Raw genomic sequence first — 22298 nt, forward strand, 5'->3', positions numbered from 1 at the left:
CTAAGGCAACTGCACCCCCTAGTACAGTCAGCAGTGGTAGTGCACCTCCCAAGGGATTAGTTGGGTTAACCTTGGGTTCTGAGGGGTATGACAACTTAGTTGGCACACTCACTCAGGCTGTCCTTGTCTGTACAGGGGATGTGGATATATCCCCTGATGTCAGTCCCAATACTTTGGGCAAATACAGGCAGACACCAAATGGCAAAATGGCTCAGGCCTATAGGGACACTTGTGCCAGTGTCACCATGGTGACACCTAACTTTGTGGACCCTGGACAGATCATGCCAGGTACAGATTTCCTGGTGACCAATGCCAGCAACGCCACTACCAGTCATAGTATGGCGATTGTTGCTTTCTCCTGGGGAGGGGTAAATGGCCAAAAGAAGGTTGTAGTTAGTTCAGACCTCCCAGTGGATTGTTTGTTGGGCAATGATTTGGAGTCATCACAATGGTCAGAAGTGGAGCAGAGGACTCACATGGAGATGTTAGGCTTGCCAGCACATGTGCTTGCTGTGACTAGGTCACAGGCCAGAAAATGCCCCACTGAACAGGTGCTGGATCCTGGAACAATGGACCAGACACCTTCCAAGAAGAAGAGCAGTAGGGTTAAGGCATTTCCTTCCCCCTTGCCCCAGGTTGAGGATCAAGTCTCAGAGGAGGCTGACCTACAGGAACTGAGGGAAACTGAGCCTAAAGAATTTGAACTTGATCAAGTTGAATTTCTGGGCTCAGGGGGACCCTCCAGAGCAGACATGGGGAAGGAACAGTTAGCCTGCCCTTCTCTTGAACCCCTCAGACAGCAGGCTGCTGCTGAGGCTGCAGGGAACGCCACAGGTGCCCACAAGGTATACTGGGTAGATGGACTCCTATACTCTGAGTCAAGAGACCCCAAGCCTGGTGCACCCCTCAGACAGCAGGCTGCTGCTGAGGCTGCAGGGAACGCCACAGGTGCCCACAAGGTATACTGGGTAGATGGACTCCTATACTCTGAGTCAAGAGACCCCAAGCCTGGTGCAACCAGGAGGCTGGTCATCCCCTTGTCTCTGAGAGGTTTCCTTCTCACCTTGGCCCATGAGATTCCCCTTGCAGGTCACTTAAGCCAGAACAAGACTTGGGACAGAATTGTCTCACACTTTCACTGGCCTCACATGAATGAAGATACCAAGGAGTTTTGTCGCTCCTGTGTCACTTGCCAAGCCAGTGGTAAGTCAGGTGGCACAACAAAGGCCCCCCTTATACCACTACCTGTGGTCGGGGTACCCTTTGAAAGAGTGGGGATTGACATTGTTGGTCCAATGGAACCGCAGAAAGCATCAGGGCACAAGTTTATATTGGTGGTGGTGGACCATGCCACCAGGTATCCTGAAGCTATTCCCCTTAGGACCACTACATCGCCTGTTGTGGCAAGAGCCCTAGTTGGAGTGTTCTCCAGAGTGGGCTTTCCTAAGGAGGTTGTCTTTGACAGAGGTGCAAACTTCATGTCAAGCTACTTAACTGCTATGTGGAAGGAATGTGGTGTCAACTACAAGTTCACTACACCCTATCATCCACAATGCAATGGGCTTGTTGAAAGGTTCAACAGGACCCTAAAAGGGATGATTCATGGACTACCTGAAAAGCTCAGGCGTAGATGGGATGTCCTGATACCCTGCCTTTTAATTGCTTATAGAGAAGTCCCACAGAAGGGGCTTGGCTACAGCCCTTTTGAACTTTTGTATGGACATCCTGTAAGAGGACCCCTGTGTCTGGTGAAGGAAGGATGGGAGAGACCTCTCAAAAAGCCTGCAACCAGCATAGTGGACTATGTACTTGGTCTCCGCTCCAGGATGGCTGAGTATATGGAAAAGGCCTCTGAAAACCTTAAGGCCAGCCAAGAACTCCAAAAAGCTTGGCATGACCAAAAGGCTGTCCCGACTGTGTATCAACCTGGACAGAAGGTGTGGGTGTTGGAGCCAGTGGCCCCAGCAGCACTCAAAGACAAATGGTCTGGGCCCCACACAATCCTTGAGCAGAAGGGAGAGGTCACCTACCTGGTGGACCTTGGAACTCCCAGAAGCCCCCACAGGGTGCTTCATGTGAACAGGCTCAAAGCATATGTTGACAGGAAGGGCATGAGTTTGCTCATGGTCACAGATGAGGGACAGGAGGAAGAGAGTGACCCTCTCCCAGACCTGCTCACTCAGAATCCTGATGATGGATCAGTAGATGGTGTTGTCTTTCAGGGTTGAAAGGGCTCTGGACTGCGAACCGCTGTCCTCCCTACCTGCTTTGTCGGTTGAGGCTTTTGATACTCTGAGCCTTAAAATTAAATCTGGTTCTCCTCTAGACCCTTTGAAGCCAGAGCTTATTACTCTTCTCCCGCCCCTATGCCGTGAGCCCATACTGGACTTGATCAATCTCTCACTCGCTGAGGGCGTGGTTCCTGCCTCCTGGAAGCAAGCAGTGGTCAGCCCCATTTTGAAGAAGCCTAATCTTGACCCTCTGCTACCCGAGAACTACCGCCCCATCTCCCTCCTGCCCTGGACCGCCAAGGTCACTGAGGCACACGTGAACTCCATCTTGTCTGCCCATCTCTCTCGCAATAATATTCTTGACGAGAGCCAGAATGGTTTTCGCGCACAACACAGCACCGTAACAGCTCTGCTCTTTATGAGCGAACATCTTCGTTCGGTGCTGGATGCGGGGCAGACAGTGGCGCTCCTCTTGTTAGACCTGAGCGCCGCATTCGACACGGTGTCTCATGACATTTTGATGCGGCGGCTGGAGGAAGTGGGAATTGAGGGGAAAGCTCTTCAATGGTTCCGCTCTTTCCTCTCGGACCGGTTTTTTAAAGTGGCCATTCCACCTGGTCAGTCCTCTTTCCACCCTCTGGGTCTAGGAGTCCCTCAGGGCTCTGCGTTGAGCCCCACTTTGTTCAACTTGTATGTGAAACCGCTGGCTGCTGTCGTCAGACAAAGTGGCTTAACCATGACATCGTACGCCGATGACACGCAGCTGGCGGTGACACTCAGTGGGGACCCTGAGGTGACTGCCCCCAGGTTTCGCGCAGGGCTTTTAGCCGTGGCGAATTGAATGCGTATTAACTGCTTACAGTTAAACGCCAAGAAAACCGAAGTCCTGATCTTAGGAAAGCAAGCGGAATTGTGGGGAGATCAATGGTGGCCTCCTGAATTGGGGGTGACTCCCATCCCAGCGGCCGAAGTGAAGAACTTGGGGGTCTGGCTGGATTCTAACCTCTCTTTTACCAGCCATACAAAGAAGATTGCAGCTACCTGCTATGGTATTCTGCGAGGACTGAGACCAGTCCTCAAATTCTTCGACCCCCCCCACTCGGCAACTGGTGGTCCAAGCCTCTATCCTTTCTCGGCTGGACTATGGGAGTGCTCTGCTGCTTGGTGTTAATCAGGCCGAGGCCACCAGACTGCAGAGGGTGCAGAATGCCGCTGCGCGGGCCATTGTGGGCCTTCCGAGACGGTGCTCTGTCTCTGCAGTTCTGACCTCCCTTCACTGGCTACCGGTCAGACAGAGAATCAAATTTAAGGCTCTCTGTCTGACATTCAAGATCCTGAAATTCTCGTCACCTCCTGCCCTGACGGGTCTTGTTTCCCCGTATGTCCCCAGGCGGTCTCTCAGGTCGGAATCTCTTCATCTAGCGAGTACGCCTAGGTTTAGACTGAGTAGGATAGGAGGTCGTTCATTTCGAGTTATGGCGGCTGGATTATGGAATTCTCTTCCTGTCCATATCCGTGCCCTTAACAGCCTGACTCTCTTCAGGACGTGCGATAAAAACTCATTTGTTCACCTCTGTTAACTGATCTCCTCTCTTTTCAGCGGCGATTTGTTGTGTTGTGGTACTTGATCAGGCGCCAGGACGCCCCTTCGCTGGGGCAGCTGTGCGCTGAATAAAAGTTATTAACATAACATAACATAACATTTTGTGGCAGCCTCTCTGACCATCAACAGAAGGATTGTAAACAGGTTCTTCAATCCTTCAGACATATGTTCTCTCTAACACCCAGTCAAACCAATTGGTGCACCCATGAGGTTGACACTGGTGACAGCTTGCCAGTCAAGAGTAAAATCTACAGGCAGCCTGATAATGTTAGAGACTGCATCAAGACAGAGGTGCAGAAAATGTTGGAGTTGGGAGTCATTGAACCCTCAGATAGCCCTTGGGCTAGTCCAGTAGTTCTAGTGCCAAAGCCTCACACCCAGGGTGGTAAGAAAGAGATGAGGTTTTGCGTAGACTACAGAGGTCTCAATGCAGTCACTAAGACCGATGCCCACCCAATACCAAGGGCAGATGAGCTTATCGATAGATTGGCTTCTTCCAACTACTTAAGTACATTTGACCTGACAGCTGGGTATTGGCAAAATAGGTTAGCTGAGGATGCCAAGCCCAAGACAGCATTTTCAACCCCTGGGGGGCATTATCAATTCGTGGTGATGCCCTTTGGTCTGAAAAATGCACCTGCCACCTTCCAAAGGCTGGTGAATCAAGTTCTCTCTGGGTTGGATGACTTCTGTGCAGTATATCTTGATGATATAGCTGTCTTTAGTTCCACCTGGGAGGATCACCTGGTCCACCTGAGGAAAGTGTTAGAGGCTCTGCAGAAGGCAGGTCTCACTATCAAGGCCACAAAGTGCCAGATAGGGAAGACAGAGGTTGTATACTTGGGCCACCTTGTAGGTGGAGGCCAAGTTCAGCCACTGGAGAGCAAGATACAGTCCATCAGGGACTGGGCTCCTCCAACCACCCAGACTCAGGTTCGAGCTTTCTTGGGCCTGACTGGTTACTACAGAAAGTTTGTCAGAAATTATGGATCAATTGTGACTCCACTTAATGAACTGACAAGTAAAAAGATGCCAAAGAAAGTTCAGTGGACAGCAGGCTGTCAAAAAGCATTCGATGACCTAAAGCAGGCCATGTGCATAGCACCTATCCTCAAGAGTCCAGACTACTCCAAACCATTCATTGTCCAAACAAATGCTTCTGAGTTGGGTGTGGGAGCTGTTCTATCTCAACTGAATTTTGATGGTAATGACCAGCCTATTGCTTTTATAAGCAGAAGGCTGACCCCCAGAGAAAAATTGGTCAGCTATTGAGAGGGAGGCCTTTGCTGTGGTTTGGGCCCTGAAGAAACTGAGGCCATACTTGTTTGGCACTCATTTCAAGATTCAGACCGACCATAAGCCCCTCATGTGGCTAAATCAGATGAAGGGTGAAAACCCCAAACTGCTTAGGTGGTCCATTTCCCTACAGGGGATGGATTTTACAGTGGAGCATAGACCTGGCACTGATCATGGCAATGCAGATGGGCTCTCCAGGTATTTCCACTTAGAGCAAGAAGACTCACCTGGTCAAGGTTAGTTTATTGTCCCAAAGTTTGGGGGGGGGGTCATGTAGGAGAGTAGGGTCTGCAATCCTATGATCACCCAGATTTTTTTGCTTTTGTTTCACTGGTTTACGACTTTCTCTGGCTGTGGGCCTGCTAATCAGACCCACAGCCTAGCTGTTCTCTCACTAAATTACAACATGTACCCTAGGTGCATTTACCAATTGGTACTGGGCCACCTTATCAGACCCTGTAACTCAGGGCATAGATGTACCCAGGGCCTACCAGGGGCTGCAGCATGTATTATGCCACCCCTGGCTGGCCATCTAAATCTGACACAACTGGCTGCACGACAGCTGGGGCAAGGTGGTGTAATCACCCTTTGCTATAGATATAGTATACCTATATCTAACCCTAAAAATGGACACACAGATTCCTATCAGTCACTCCTATGGCAGGCCTTGACAATCCTGAAGGCAGAGTGCTTGGAATCGTGTGAGATGGTGCTCTGGCATGAGCTAAGCCCGTTTGCAGCTTGCGGAACCAAGTCCTAATAGCTGTTCCATGATAACACGTACCATATACTCTTAAGTGCATTATAATCCTCGCGGTTAAATGCTATCTTTGGTGTCGCTTTATCAAAACATGTCGAGTAAGGTGTCATACGAATTGGAATACTAACCCCTCGCCAATTCTGGCGACGGGGTTAGCATTCCACCCTTCTAGAAGGACACGACATGTATGTAACTTTGAACCCCGGTTAAAGTTAACTCAAGCCTCAGCATCACAAAATGGATGCTGCCACCACAGACACAAGTCTGACCCCTGCAGCTGGGAGTCCTTCCAGCGAGGGGAGCTTGGACAAAGGGTTTCCTGTCATGGGCGGTGCTAGCACCATCCCAGACAGGGTTTTGCGTATCATGGGTAGGCAGGGCTTTACAGGAAGGTGACTGCAAGTGGCACCCCGGTGCTCACTACGCATCTGCTGGCTAGAACCAGTTCCAGGGGCACACCAGCCCCTGAGCTGGGGAAAGTCCGGCATGGGAGAGGGGTGTAACCACCCCCCTTCCTGGTCCCACCCCTAGGGCAGGACCTAGTCGCGCACCCACCCCTTTCTTTAGGATAAAGGCAGGAGCAGGGACCCTTCCAAATTAGATCATCTTTGAATCAAGAAACTACTTTCTACGAAAGGAACTCTCGACTTCTCAAGATTTCTCCCTTGTGGCTAAGGAGTAGTCACCCTGCATCCGCAGGCACCATCTAAGAACTCTGCGGTTTGCTGCACGTCCTTCCTCCGGAATCCGACTGACCAGCTCGACGAGACCCGGCTTCCCTGGCACCTCTGACCTCTACCTACCTCTACAGCTAAGCTGAGAACAATAAGTGCGACGAGACCTCGAGGGACCGGCCATCATCAGAACTGCACGACTTCTATCCAGCACGACCGCCGAGGGATCCTCTGGTGAGTGCTTTGGGGTCCGAGAAGCCCTGACCCCGAGCAGCTCCTGCACCGAAGTCCAGCCCCCCAGCATCCATGAGTTCTGCGTGGGGCCCTTCTGCTTTGTGGCTGCTCACCGCGTTGCCTGGCTACTAGCCCGCTGGCTTGTGGCCTTCCCGACGACGACCGACGACATCACCGCTGCTAGTCTGGTTGCTCCAGACTGGCCCTTGCTCCCTTCCAAAAGAGGAGCACCCCGGACCCTCCTGGTCCACTCCAGACGCCATTTTAGGTCCACCGCGTGGGCTTGAATTTGCCAAGACTTGTTGCCCCAATCCTGGGTCCAGCGACGTCGACAGCAGCAACCATCGTGGGACAGCTCGCACCTCCATCCTGGTCGCCGACAACGCCTCCTGGTCCGTGAGACTGCAGAGCCCAGCGTCGCCCACTCACCTGGTCGAGGTGACTCCATCCGGTGCCATCCTGGTGCCCATCTGATCACTGGCTAGTGATTCAGGACTTGGTCCCCTCTGCTTACAGGTGTCTTCCATCTTCGATCCAGGCTTGGATCCATCGAACAATCTTCACTGGTCGCCTGCCAGCAACTCCTCCTTTCGGGCTCCTGGTTCATCAACGAGGATTCCCGACGTCTTTTCAGACCTATGCAGCCGCAGCCCCTGGGCTAGGTAACTTCGGCATTTCGGTGCCCCAGCATAGCCTCACTATCCAAGGGTCCAGATCCACCTTTGTTTTCAACCTACCTTATCGGGTTCGCCCGAGAACACTAACTTTGCTTTTACTAGCCTCCATAGACTTTGTCCTGCATCCCGCGTGAGAGTGCACACTCTGCACCCGAGTCCCCTAGGCCTCCTACTAGTAATCTGAAGGTTCAGTAACGTAGTCCTAGCGATTCCAAAGCCTATTAGTCCAGTACTTACCTGCTAGTAATTTCGCATTCCACTTCCATAGTATATGGTTTTTCGTGCCCCTCGGGCATTTGTGTAAATTGTGCAACTTAAAGTATTTTCGTAAGAGTTTTGTTGTGTGCTTAGTACCCTGTCCTCATAAAGAGTACAGGGCTGTTGTGATCTAAATAAATACACTGTTTATTTTCATAACACTTGTGTGGTGTCCTTTCACTTGGTGTTCAAGGGGTATATGTGATGGTATAACAGCTGGCTTAACACGCCCTCTAGAGTTTAGTCCGAAGACTGCTCTTGTCCATGCTACTAGGATAGCTGGTCTATCGGTTGACTTACAACCAATCACCATAAGGGTTGTTTGGACTGATACATAGTGAACACTAGAATAGTGAACACTGAATATCAGGCCAACTTCTCACACCTGCTGTCTGAGGGGTTCAAGAGAAGGGCAGGCTAACTGTTCCTTCCCCAGGTCTGCTCTGGAGGGTCCCCCTGAGCCCAGAAATTCAACTTGATCGAGTTCAAATTCTTTAGGCTCAGTTTCCCTCAGTTCCTGTAGGTCAGCCTCCTCTGAGACTTGATCCTCAACCTGGGGCAAGGGGGAAGGCAATGCCTTAACCCTACTGCTCTTCTTCTTGGAAGGTGTCTGGTCCATTGTTCCAGGATCCAGCACCTGTTCAGTGGGGCATTTTCTGGCCTGTGACCTAGTCACAGCAAGCACATGTGCTGGCAAGCCTAACCTCTCCATGTGAGTCCTCTGCTCCACTTCTGACCATTGTGATGTTGCCCAACAAACAATCCACTGGGAGGTCTGAACTAACTACAACCTTCTTTTGGCCATTTACCCCTACCCAGGAGAAAGCAACAATCGCCATACTATGACTGGTAGTGACGTTGCTGGCATTGGTCACCAGGAAATCTGTACCTAGCATGATCTGTCCAGGGTCCACAAAGTTAGGTGTCACCATGGTGACACTGGCACAAGTGTCCCTATAGGCCCGAGCCATTTTGCCATTTATCAAAGGTGTCTGCCTGTATTTGCCCAAAGTATTGGGACTGACATCAGGGGATATATCCACATCCCCTGTACAGACAAGGACAGCCTGAGTGAGTGTGCCAACTAAGTTGTCATACCCCTCAGAACCCAAGGTTAACCCAACTAATACCTTGGGAGGTGCACTACCACTGCTGACTGTACTAGGGGGTGCAGTTGCCTTAGGGGCTGCAGTGGCAGGAGTTTGCCCTCCTTTCTTGGTGCACTCACTAAACCAGTGAGTTTTACTTTTACAGTATTGGCACCACCTTTTTTACTGGCCTTCTTGAGTCGTCTTCTTCTGGGAAGCCTGACCCCCACCCTCTTTGTTTTGTTGGGGACCTGTTGAAGACTTCTGGTCATTTTGTTCACCTTTGTTATCTTTACCCTTCTGGTCTGCTTTCTTCTGACCACCCTGGTTCTGGCCCTGGTTCTGCTTAACCCTTGTTCTGACCCATCTGTCTGCCTTCTTTCCCAATTCTTGGGGAGAGGTCATATCTGAGTCAACAAGGTGCTGATGCAACAACTGGTTCTGACAATTGTTTAAAATCTGTTTCCTCATGATCAGATTGTACAATCCTGTATAATCAGTAACCTTACTGCCCAGCAACCAACCCTCCAAAGCCTTAGTGGCACAATCTACAAAGTCAGACCAATCCTGAGACTGAGTTTTCTGGGTATCCCTGAACAGCAACCTGTACTGCTCAGTGGTTAGGCCAAACCCATCTATCAGTGTATTCTTCAGGACTTGGTAATGGTTAGCATCCTCAGCTCTAGTAGTGAGGAGCTTATCTCTACCTTTACCTTCAAAGGAGAGCCACAAGATAGCTGCCCACTGACTCTGGGGGACACACTGTACAGTGCAGGCCCTCTCCAAAGCAGTCATCCATGTGTGGATATCATCCCCTTGTTTAAAGGGGGGCACTATCTTACTCAGGTGTCTAGTGTCTAAACTCCTGTCTTTTTCTCTTGGGAGAATGCTGCCACCAGTGAGATCTAACCCACTTAACTTTTGCTCTCTAGCAAAGGCAAGCCTCTCTTTGGCCAGGGCAAGTTCTTCCCTTTCAATCCTCAGATTGGCTTCCCTCATCTTAGCTTCATGCTCCCTTCTCTTAGGGGATGACATCCCTCTACGAGAAGAGGTCTGAGAGCCATTGGTTTGAATGGATCTGTTAGAGCCTCTGGCTAGAATCTACCTCGTTCATTCCCAATGTTAAGTCTGCCTGAGAGTGGCCCTGGGGGTCCCCCTAATCCATTCTCATGCCTACTTAAGTTGGTCCTAGTGAGTCTACTGACTTCTACCGGACCTTTGTCTGCCTCATCCCCTGATAACTCATCTTCCTCCTCCTCCTCCTCCTCCTCCTCCTCCTCCTCCTCAGCATCATCTGCTTCCTGGAGGGGGTGGTCAGGGTTAGTAAAGGGACCCTCTAAGGGGGGCAGATTCCCATCTGGATGAGAAGGAACTGTGTAAGCAGACCTCCTGGCATCATAAGTCTCTAAGAGACCAATCAGAAAGGGAATGGTAGGGTTAGAACCCTGTCTTAGCTTCCTGGAGGTACACAATTGTCTCATCTCCTGGAAGCTAAGTGCTGCATATCTGGACATGACCTGTGGAGGGTCAACTGACACAAGGGGAGACTCAGAGTTTCCTCCTTTGTCTGACATGCTTTTCTAGTGTGGTGTAAGTGATGCACCTACCTACACTAGGTTTGCCTACTGATCCCTTGCTAAGAGTTGTAGTCAAGGTGTGCTAAGCCTTGTTAAACTACAACAGCTGGTGCAGTAGAACTCAGAGTATTCTAAGCTAAGTTATATGTACCTTAACTTATGTGATTTTTCACAAAGATATTCTTAGGATACGTGTGGTAAAACAACAGCAAGCTCAAATCCCAACCGCTGCTCACCAATGTGAGAAGTTGGCCTGATATTCAGTGTTCACTATTCTAGTGTTCACTATGTATCAGTCCAAACAACCCTTATGGTGATTGGTTGTAAGTCAACCGATAGACCAGCTATCCTAGTAGCATGGACAAGAGCAGTCTTCGGACTAAACTCTAGAGGGCATGTTAAGCCAGCTGTTATACCATCACATATACCCCTTGAACACCAAGTGAAAGGACACCACACAAGTGTTATGAAAATAAACAGCGTATTTATTTAGATCACAACAGCCCTGTACTCTTTATGAGGACAGGGTACTAAGCACACAACAAAACTCTTACGAAAATACTTTAAGTTGCACAATTTACACAAATGCCCGAGGGGCACGAAAGACCATATACTATGGAAGTGGAATGCGAAATTACTAGCAGGTAAGTACTGGACTAATAGGCTTTGGAATCGCTAGGACTACGCTACTGAACCTTCAGATTACTAGTAGGAGGCCTAGGGGACTCGGGTGCAGAGTGTGCACTCTCACGCGGGATGCGGGACAAAGTCTATGGAGGCTAGTAAAAGCAAAGTTAGTGTTCTCGGGCGAACCCGATAAGGTAGGTTGAAAACAAAGGTGGATCTGGACCCTTGGATAGTGAGGCTATGCTGGGGCACCGAAATACCGAAGTTACCTAGCCCAGGGGCTGCGGCTGCATAGGTCTGAAAAGACGTCGGGAATCCTCGTTGATGAACCAGGAGCCCGAAAGAAGGAGTTGCTGGCAGGCGACCAGTGAAGATTGTTCGATGGATCCAAGCCTGGATCGAAGATGGAAGACACCTGTAAGCAGAGGGGACCAAGTCCTGAATCACTAGCCAGTGATCAGATGGGCACCAGGATGGCACCGGATGGAGTCACCTCGACCAGGTGAGTGGGCGACGCTGGGCTCTGCAGTCTCACGGACCAGGAGGCGTTGTCGGCGACCAGGATGGAGGTGCGAGCTGTCCCACGATGGTTGCTGCTGTCGACGTCGCTGGACCCAGGATTGGGGCAACAAGCCTTGGCAAATTCAAGCCCATGCGGTGGACCAGGAGGGTCCGGGGTGCTCCTCTTTTGGAAGGGAGCAAGGGCCAGTCTGGAGCAACCAGACTAGCAGTGGTGATGTCGTCGGTCGTCGTCGGGAAGGCCACAAGCCAGCAGGCTAGTAGCCAGACAACGCGGTGAGCAGCCACAAAGCAGAAGGGCCCCACGCAGATCTCGTGGATGCTGGGGGACTGGACTTCGGTGCAGGAGCTGCTCAGGGTCGGGGCTTCTCGGACCCCAAAGCACTCACCAGAGGATCCCTCGTCGGTCGTGCTGGATAGAAGTCGTGCAGTTCTGATGATGGCCGGTCCTTCGAGGTCTCGTCGCACCTACGGTTCTCAGCTTAGCTGTAGAGGTCAGAGGTGCCAGGGAAGCCGGGTCTCGTCGAGCTGGTCAGTCGGATTCCGGAGGAAGGACGTGCAGCAAACCGCAGAGTTCTTAGATGGTGCCTGCGGATGCAGGGTGACTACTCCTTAGCCACAAGGGAGAAATCTTGAGAAGAAGTCGAGAGTTCCTTTCGTAGAAAGTAGTTTCTTGATTCAAAGATGATCTAATTTGGAAGGGTCCCCGCTCCTGCCTTTATCCTAAAGAAAGGGGTGGGTGCGCGACTAGGTCCTACCCTAGGGTTGGGACCAGGAAGGGGGGTGGTTACACCCCTCTCCCATGCCGGACTTTCCCCAGCTCAGGGGCTGGTGTGCCCCTGGAACTGGTTCTAGCCGGCAGATGCGTAGTGAGCACCGGGGTGCCACTTGCAGTCACCTTCCTGTAAAGCCCTGCCTACCCAGGATACACAAAACCCTGTCTGGGATGGTGCTAGCACCGCCCCTGACAGGAAACCCTTTGTCCAAGCTCCCCTCGCTGGAAGGACTCCCAGCTGCAGGGGGTCAGACTTGTGTCTGTGGTGGCAGCATCCATTTTGTGATGCTGAGGCTTGAGTTAACTTTAACCGGGGTTCACAGTTACATACATGTCGTGTCCCTCTAGAAGGGTGGAATGCTAACCCCGTCACCAGATTTGGCGAGGGGTTAGTATTCCAATTCGTATGACACCTTACTCGACATGTTTTGATAAAGCGACACCAAAGATAGCATTTAACCGCGAGGATTATTATTATTATTATTATTATTATTATTGCATTTATAGAGCGCACAGCTACCCGGAGGTTTCCCGGCGCTTGCCTTGGGAACCCGTCCTGGCTTTTCCCTGTGAGATAGCCCCTACAGGGCATCCCCAAGGTGAAAGCCAGGCATCCCGCCGCAGGGGGGCCGATGTGGAGATTAAGCAAGCTTAATGCCCAGAGTTGCAGAGTGAGAACCCATGACTAGAGCAGGCACCGAAGCGAGAATTATCGAGTCCGTGGACATTTGAGCTCAAGATCCTGCCGCGTCGGGAATTGAACCCTGGTCCCGGGTCTGACCTCAGCTTCCGGGTCTGCCTGCTCTACACCGTGAGCCACACTTAAGAGTATATGGTACGCGTTATCATGGAACAGCTATTAGGACTTGGTTCCGCAAGCTGCAAACGGGCTCAGCTCATGCCAGAGCACCATCTCACACGATTCCAAGCACTCTGCCTTCAGGATTGTCAAGGCCTGCCATAGGAGTGACTGATAGGAATCTGTGTGTCCATTTTTAGGGTTAGATATAGGTATACTACCCCCAGCTGTCGTGCAGCCAGTTGTGTCAGATTTAGATGGCCAGCCAGGGGTGGCATAATACATGCTGCAGCCCGTGGTAGGCCCTGGGTACATCTATGCCCTGAGTTACAGGGCCTGATAAGGTGGCCCAGTACCAATTGGTAAATGCACCTAGGGTACATGCTGTAATTTAGTGAGAGAACAGCTAGGCTGTGGGTCCGATTAGCAGGCCCACAGCCAGAGAAAGTCGCAAACCAGTGAAACAAAAGCAAAAAAAATCTGGGTGATCATAGGATTGCAGACCCTACTCTCCTACAGCACTGTCTTGTTTTGAGGTGTTCTGCCACGAACATGAGCTTGTGGTCAACGTAGGGAAAACCAAGTTTATGGTGCTCCATGGGTCAAAGTCAGTAAAAGCACACGTTTTTATGGATGGCGAACCCTTGGAGCAGACAGATGTTTTTACCTACTTGGGTGTTACATTTAATGATAAATTGAATTGGAAGCCCCAAGTAGATATCCTAGCGTTAAAACATGCTCATCTGGCTGGTGCCATGCTTAAGGAGCTCAGGCTGTCCCTCTCCAAGCCTATTGCCCCTATTGTTAAAATTTATAAGACTAAAATCTGACCAGCAATTTTATATGGTGCCGAAATGTGGGTTTTTTCTAACTTATCCTCACTTTCCACAGCCCAGAATAAATTCATGAGATCTATAGTGGGTCAGCCCCCATCCTCTCCTCAAATTCCACTGCTCTTCGATCTTGGTTGCCAGAACTCGAAGATGTTGCCAGTTATAGACCGCTGGCATTCTGGAGGCTCCTCTGGATTACTCCAGAGGTCCACCTGTATGCCAGATCCCATGGTTGATTGGTGTTAAATCCCTGTTGATTGATATGGGGATGAGTAACCTTTGGGATCACCCTGAGATTGCGGAATTTCCATAAAAAAGGCTCTACAAAGCAGCATATTGGGAGTTGATCAAAGTAAGGAGATTTTCCTCCCATATAAGTCCGTCCTTGTCGAGGGACCACCTTGACATCAGGGATGAACCCCACCTGGAGGGCTACTGGGACCCTATAACGAAACAACTTGACCGCAAGCTCTACCATCAGTTTAGGGTTGGAACTTTACCCCTGCGATGGTTAACTAGCAAATGGAATACTTCTATTAGTAACAAGTGCCTATTCTGCCAAGACCAGACAGAAGATATAGATCACTTTTTATTTGTATGCCCGGCTTATCACAAACCAAGAAGGACCTGGTTGAAACCAGTTTGCCTGCTCATGGGAACTAGATCAGCAATGGTTGCAAAGAGAATATTGAAATCTGACTCTTCCAACCTCGCTGTGATAGGAGATGCTAAGTTCTTGAGCTGAGCATGGGTGCTACGTGATAAAAATGGGGGGCAAAATACTTATGTAAAGCTCTGGTCTATCCCTTTGAAATTGGAATTTGTAGCTGGTTTTTTAAATAGAATATATAACTGATATTAATATAGGCCCAACGTCTTTATGCTGGATTACATATTTAATACCTTTTTAGAACTGGTTTTAAAAATGAGAATGTATATGTATTTATTTATTATCTGCGTTGGTGTAATATTTGTGAGTTTTAGATTTTCATAGTTTTGGACTATCACTTTTTGGATTAAATATGTAATAATGTGCTATTTATTATCTTTTACGATGAATAATCGCAATAAAGACTTAATGATGATGATAGTACCATAGCTATCACCACCTGTATCAGTGCTGCATCAGTGAGCAGATAGCGGATCCTTAAAATCTTTCGTAATTGAAAGTAACCGGTTGATACTACTGTGCCAACCTGTGATTTCAGCGGTGCACAAGTTACTACTTGTGTAACGATATATCAGTAAGAGACATTAGTGATAGATTCCTTACCTTAGAATATCCCCAGGCGTCGGACTGGATCCGGAAACTTTCGCGTAGCAGTACCCTTGCGCGTCGGTAGGCGTCGTCTGCGGCTCCGCGTCCGTCGTCGTGGGCGCCGTGATGACGTCGTCGGAGTACTTAGACGCTGCCTCCGCGTGCTGACGTCAGTTCTTAGACACAGCTTTTCCGCGCCAGAAGTGCAGAGGCATGCCAAAAACCAACACTGGTGCCATGACACTAGGGCCCTGAAAGGGGATGACCTTAACCCTAGATATCGGTTCGCAGAATGGGGAGGATGGGTGGGTCGGTAAGGAATCTATCACTAACTAATGTCTCTTACAGATATATCGTTACACAAGTAGTAACTTGTGCATCTGAAAGAGACACGTTAGTGATAGATTCCTTACCTTAGAATAGATACCCCAGCAATACCAACCCCGTGGTGGTGGGTCTGCGAACCAATAATCACACCAGAAAGTCCTGGAGGACGGAACGGCCTAAGTAGCCATCCCTCCGGACTTGACTGTCTAGGCAATAATGTTGTGCAAACGTGTGCAGCGAGGCCCACGTAGCCGCCTGGCAAATGTCCTGCAAGGGCACACCTCAGCCCAAGGCAGTTGTAGTGGCTGTGGCTCGAGTAGATTGAGCCCTCAACCCAACAGGGGGTTCCTTCTTAGCCAAGGAGTAACACGCCTGGATGCACAAGATGATCCACCGGGAGATGGTCCGCTTGTGCACCACTTTCCCTTTCTTAGCGCCCGCGTATCCAACAAAGAGTTGGTCATCCACCCGGAACTGTTGTGTGCGGTTCAAATAAAACGAGCGCGCACGTTTTGGGTCCAGACGGTGGAGCCTCTCTTCCTCTCTCGAGGGGTGCGGAGGCGAAAAGAAGGTGGGCAAGGGGATGGATTGCCCAATGTGGAAGGCTGTGACTACCTTGGGTAGGAAGGAGGGCGTTGTTCGCAACACAACCTTGTCCGGATGGACTGAAACGAAAGGAGGCTCACAAGACAGAGCCTGGAGCTCACTCACTCTCCTGGCAGAGGTGATGGCTACCAGGAAGGCAGTCTTCAAAGAAAGAAGGCGAAGAGGACAGTTGTGAAGTGGCTCAAAGGGAACGCATATCAGAAACGTAAGAACCAGGTTCAAGTCCCACTGAGGCATCACGAAGGGAACAGGAGGGAACGTATGAGTGATGCCCTTCAGGAATCGATTAACGATAGGTAACTTGAACAAAGAAGGTTGATCAGGCAGCCTCAGAAAGGCTGAAAGAGCTGAGAGATAGCCCTTGACAGTGCCCAGAGCAGAGCCCTGCTGGGCAAGAGAGAGAAGAAAGAGGAGAACCTCAGAAAGAGGGGCATTAAGGGGATCCACAGCCTTTGCTGTGCATCATGCCACAAATCTGTTCCACCTGCAGGCGTATACCGACTTTGTGGAGGGACGCCTGGCTGCCAGAATGATGTTGCAAACTTCAGGAGGCAAGTCAAATGGCCTCAACTGTAGCCGCTCAATCTCCAAGCATGGAGGTGGAGACTGGACAGGTTCGGGTGGAGGACCGTCCCCTGCTGCTGCGACAGAAGGTGCTCCTGAAGAGGCAGACGAACCGGGGGATCGACTGACATACTGAGTAGCTCTGGATACCAGTACCTTCGTGCCCAGTCCGGAGCCACAAGGATGACTTGTGCCCGCTCTCGCTCGATCTTCTTCAGCACTCTGGGCAGAAGTGGTATAGACGGAAAGGCGTACAACAGACCGCAACTCCACTTGCGACGAAAAGCGTCTCTGAGCGAGTGCCGCCTTGGAAATTCCAACGCGCAGAACTGATGACATTGCGCGTTCTCTTCGGTGGCGAATAGATCTAACCATGGCTCTCCCCACTGCTGAAAGAGACCTTGCGCCACGTCCGAGTTCAGACGCCATTCGTGATCCATCATGCACCGGCGGCTGAGTTCGTCCGCCCTGGCGTTCAGAGAACCTGCCAGGTGTTGAACCATCAGAGTCACGCCCTGATGTTCTAGCCATTGCCAGAGGCGCAGAGCCTCCTGGCAGAGGGTCCACGACCCCACCCCGCCCTGTTTGTTGCAGTACCACATGGGGGTGGTGTTGTCCGTGAACACCTGCACTACACTCAATCTCACAGTCGGGAGGAATGCCTTCAGTACTAGACGAATCGCCCGCAGCTCCAAAAGGTTGATATGGAGCCGGGACTCCGCCGGAGACCAGAGGCCTCTGATCTCCGCCTCTCCCATGTGGCCTCCCCAGCCCTGGAGGGACGCGTCCGTCACAACTACGTGCTCCAGTTGGGGAAGGGAGAGGGATCTGCCGTTGACCCAATCGCGGTCCGTGAGCCACCACTGCAGCTGTCTCGCAGTGCCCTCCGAGATCAGGACATGGTCGGACAGGTTGCCCTGATGCTGGGCCCACTGAAACTTCAGGTCCCACTGCAGAGCCCGCATCCGCCACCGTGCGTGATGCACCAGAAGGATGCAGGAGGCCATCAGCCCCAGAAGCCGCAGCGTCAACCTGACCGAAACCCGGGATAAAGGCCGGAAGAGTGGAATCAGGGCCTGTATATCCCGAACCCGCTGTTCGTGCGGGAAAGCCCGAAACAGCGCCGAGTCGAGAACCGCTCCGATGAAAAGGAGCTTCTGAGAGGGACACAGGTGTGACTTCGGCTCATTGATGGAAAATCCCAGCTGGTGCAGGAGATCCGCCGTGGTCTGGAGGTGGCTGACGACTGTCTGAGGCAAGCCCGCCTTCAACAACCAGTCGTCGAGGTAGGGGAAGACTGAGACCCCCAACCTGCGCAGATGAGCTGCGACCACCGCCATCACCTTCGTGAACACCCGTGGGGCGCTGGTAAGGCCCAAGGGGAGCAGGGTAAACTGAAAGTGCTCGTGGCCTACCGTGAACCGCAGGTAACGCCGGCAGGACGGGGATGTGGGAATACGCATCCTGCAAGTCCAACGCTATCATCCAGTCTCCTGGGTCTAGGGCAGCTAAAACCTGAGCCAGAGTCAGCATTTTGAACTTCTCCTTCCGGAGGAAGCCGTTGACGTTCCTCAGGTCCAAGATAGGGCGTAGGCCCCCTTTGCCCTTCTTGGGTACCAGAAAGTAGTGGGAGTAGCAACCACGTCCTACTTCTGGCCCAGGAACGCGCTCAATGGCCCCCTTGGCCAAAAGGGCCGAAACTTCCTCCTGCAGGAGCGGCAAGTGATCCCCCGATATGCGGTGGTGTTGCGGTGGCATGGCTTGAGGGGTCGTCTCGAAGGGGAGGGAGTAGCCCCTCCGGACGATCTGCAGCACTCACCTGTCCGAAGCGACAGTGCGCCAGTGAGAGTGGTGATGGCGAACCCTGCCTCCCACTGGCGTCACATGGGCCGGAAAGCACGGACTAGGAGGGTTTAGTGGTGGATGCTGCGGGGGAAGGTGTGGACTGACCTCGCCTGTTTCCCCGACCACCTCCGCGGCGGTTTCCACGGCCGCCGTCGCGCTGGACGACAGTCTGCGGCGAGTGGCTGGCGGCACGTGTGGGGACACCCCTTTCTTGGCCACGAAAGGAGCGAAAGGAACCCGTTTGCTGGCGCGGGGCCGAGAGGCCCAAGGACTTGGCCGTAGCCCTGGAGTCCTTAAATCGAACGGCATGTCCATCAGAGTGTTCTGGACATCAGCCGAAAAATTGGCGGATCTCAGCCAGGCGTGGTGTCTCACAGCCACCGTCGTAGCCATCGCTCTGCCTAGCGAGTCGGTGGTATCCAGCCCACACCTGATCGAATATCTGGCTGCATCTCGGCCCTCCACAAGGGCTTGGCCGAGTTTGGCCCGTACCTCCAACGGGCACTCTGGCAGCACCTCCGCCACCGTCTCCCACAGAGAGTGGGCGTTGCGGCCCAAGAGCCATGCAGTGTTGGAAGACCGCAGTCCCAGACTAAGGGAGGAGAATATCTTTTTACCATAATTCTCATACCTCTTGGATTCCCTGTCGGGCGGGGCCGACGGGAATGCGGTCTGGGAATTGGAGGCCTGGATGACCAGACTCTCGGGGGTGAGGTGGGAGGACAGGAAACATGGGTCGCCCGGAGCCGGGCCGTGGTGTCTGGCCACGTTCCTATCTACGGGCGAACCTGTAGCGGGCCTGGACCAAGTGCCCAAAAGAACGTCGGTCAAGGCCTCATTAAAGGGCAGCAGAGGCTCAGCCGAGCAGGACTGCGGTTTAAGGACCTCTGTGAGGAGGTTAGTCCTCACGGAAGCGACGGGGAGCTCAAGGCCCAAGGCCTTGGCAGCCCTCGTCAACTCCACACGATAGGTAGCCCCCTCCTCCGAAGCCACGGTAGGAGGAGAGACAAATCCAGTGTCTGGAGAGGTGTACAGGCCACTGGCCTCCCCAAGGTCTCCTGCCCAGTCCATATTAGACTGACACTCCTTGGTCAGAGGGTCCTCAGACCCCTCCCAATCCTCCTCATCACCCATCTCCTGAGATTCAGGGTTGTAATTGAATGAGGTCGGTTCATAGAAGTAAAAATCTCCAAACGGCGTCAGGTGCGGCGCCGATAGGCCCCGTCCCGACGTCGGAACCGAAGCAAAGGTGGTATCGGGGGCGGCACCGCCCGAGGACGGCGCCGGAGGTGACACCAGACGGACCGACGCCGGGGAGAGGGGGGGGGGGGGGGGGGGGGGGGGGTCGTAAGGTCCACCGGTGACGATCCAGAGCCCGAGGAAGGCCCAGCGGCGTCGGGCCCGAAGGTGCCGCTGTTCCCTGTGGCGCCGGCGGCGTCGGGGCCGAAGCACCAAACGGCTTCGGGGTCAAAGCCCCCGACCCACTAGGGCCCCCAGACGGGTCCGCTGGGCCCGGAGGCGCTGCGGAGCCCGTCGGAGGAGAAAGGGACCTCATGGCCATGAGGAAACGCTCAAACTCCTCCGGCGCCGCGTTCAGCCCAGGGACCGGAGGGTAAGGGGCCGGACGCGACGCCCGCGACTCCCGAGGAGCCGCGTGGGCGGTGTCACCCGAACCCCCGGCCGCATCACGCGAGCGTCGGGGGGGGGGGGGGGGGGGGGGGGGGAGTCAGAAGAGCGATGATGCCTCTTCGACTTCTTGTGTTTTTTACCTGACGACTTGGACCCGGAGGAGTGGTGCCGACTCCCGGAGCTTTGACGGCTCCGTCCCCGCGACCTGTCCCTCGTCCTCCCGTGGGACCGGGACCTCACGCGGCGCGGGCCGACTGCCGGAGTTAGAGCCGCCTGCGGACCGCTCCCGCCTGGCTTTCCTCGAAAGGGCCCGATAGTCGGGGCAGGCCTCGTCGTCGTGGTTGACGCCCAAACACGTCAGGCACAGGCGGTGAGGATCCGTGACCGACATGGTGCGGTCACAATCGTCACAATGCTTGAAGCCGGGCATCCCTACGGCACCGTCGGAGTCGCAAGACTTCGAAAAGGATCTAAAATGATCACCAAAAAGTTATTCGAAAATTGACTGGGTTACTGCTTTTTCCAGATCTGCGCTGGCTGGCGCGGAAAAAAGAAGAACTGACGTCAGCACGCAGAGGCGGTGTCCAAGTACTCCGACGACATCACGGCGCCCACGATGCCGACGACGGACGCGTAGCCGCAGACGACGCCTAACGACGCACAAGGGTACTGCTACGCAAAAGTTTCCGGATCCAGTCTGACGCCTGGGGATATTCTAAGGTAAGGAATCTATCACTGACGTGTCTCTTTCAGATAAATCACTGTCTATAAATCACCCCAAGACTGTTTACAGAAGTGGAGGGCTTAGGAGGAGAGCAGAGTTCCGCTGGCCAGTAGTGAGGGTCCCTGAATATCTGGCTCCCCCCTGTTAACAGCAGCTCAGTCTTACCTGGGTTGAGTTTCAGGTGATTATGATCCATACAATGGCGGATGTAGAGCATAGTTTCCTAAACGTTGATAACTGAATTATGGGAGTTATCAATGGTAAATGTGAGCTGAAGGTCATCGGTATAGTTGAATGTAGTCACATTCCTTTCCTTCAGAGACTGAATCAAAGGGAGGAGGTACAGATTAAACAGATGGGGGGATAATGAGGAGCCCTGCGGGACCCCACATGTCGTAGTAAGCTTGGGTGCTGTGAAGGTGGCCAAGCGTACTGCTTGAGTATAGCCCTTTAGGAAGGATTCAATCCAATTGAAGGCTCGGCCCTGGATGCCAGCCTGTCTGACACGGTCCTTCAGTATCCTGAGGTCGACTGTGTCAAAAGCGGCAGATAGCTCCAGAAGCACCAGCGACTGTGGGATACCCAGGTTTGCTTTACCGCGCAGATCATCCAGAACTGCCAGTACCACTGACTCCGTAGAGTGGGCGGGCGGAATCCTGCCTGATGTGGGTCTAAGTAGCTGGATAGTTCCATCAAATTAGAGAAGCATTTGGCCACTTGGGCGTCCAAGATTTTGGCTAAATAGGGGAGCAGGGATATAGGGCGGTAATTTGAAGAGTTTAGTGGGTCCGCTCCAGTTTTTTTTTTTAGGAGAGGGACCACAATGGCATCTTTAAATACTTCAGGGACACGGCCCTGTGACAGCGACTCATTCAGAAGGGACACAGTACGATGGCATTAGAATGGCCGTCGACGAGGTTTGTCCACTAGTCGTCGACTAAGTCGTCATCGTAGATGTCGACGATGCATTAGTCGTCGAGATGGTCATAGACGACGCGGTCGACGTCGAGGTAGTCAACGTCTTCTTCGGCGTCATGACAGAAGACACTCCTGTCTTAGTCGATGGAGCCTTTGCCTCTGAAGGCTTCTTGAGGGGTGTATGAGGCAAAGAAGAGGACAATGATTTTTTGGCTTTAGATCTTTCAGTTTTCTGCTTCTGCACCTCAGCTTTTTCCTCAGACAACTCCCTTTTATACTTTTTAGAGGAGTGTCCTTTAGAACCCTCATCAGACTCGGAGTCCGAGGTGGCCTTTTTCTGAAGCCATAATAACAAGCAAGCTTCTCTTTCTTTTAGAGTTTTAGCCGAGAAGTTGCGACAGTGTTTGCACTCCTTGGGGACGTGCTGAGGGTAAAGGCAGTATAAGCAGTCTTTGTGATGGTCCTCAGAATATAAT

The 22298-nt window shown here is 52.3% G+C and overlaps 1 protein-coding gene across 6 annotated transcripts in view; it reads right to left on the reverse strand.

The window, feature by feature from the left end:
• Positions 1-22298, reverse strand: part of SGF29 (SAGA complex associated factor 29) — a 282314-nt gene that overhangs the window by 152391 nt on the left and 107625 nt on the right. The window lies entirely within an intron of this gene.

This window comes from Lissotriton vulgaris, chromosome 7, assembly GCF_964263255.1.
Source record: "Lissotriton vulgaris chromosome 7, aLisVul1.2, whole genome shotgun sequence".
Lineage (NCBI taxonomy): Eukaryota > Metazoa > Chordata > Amphibia > Caudata > Salamandridae > Lissotriton > Lissotriton vulgaris.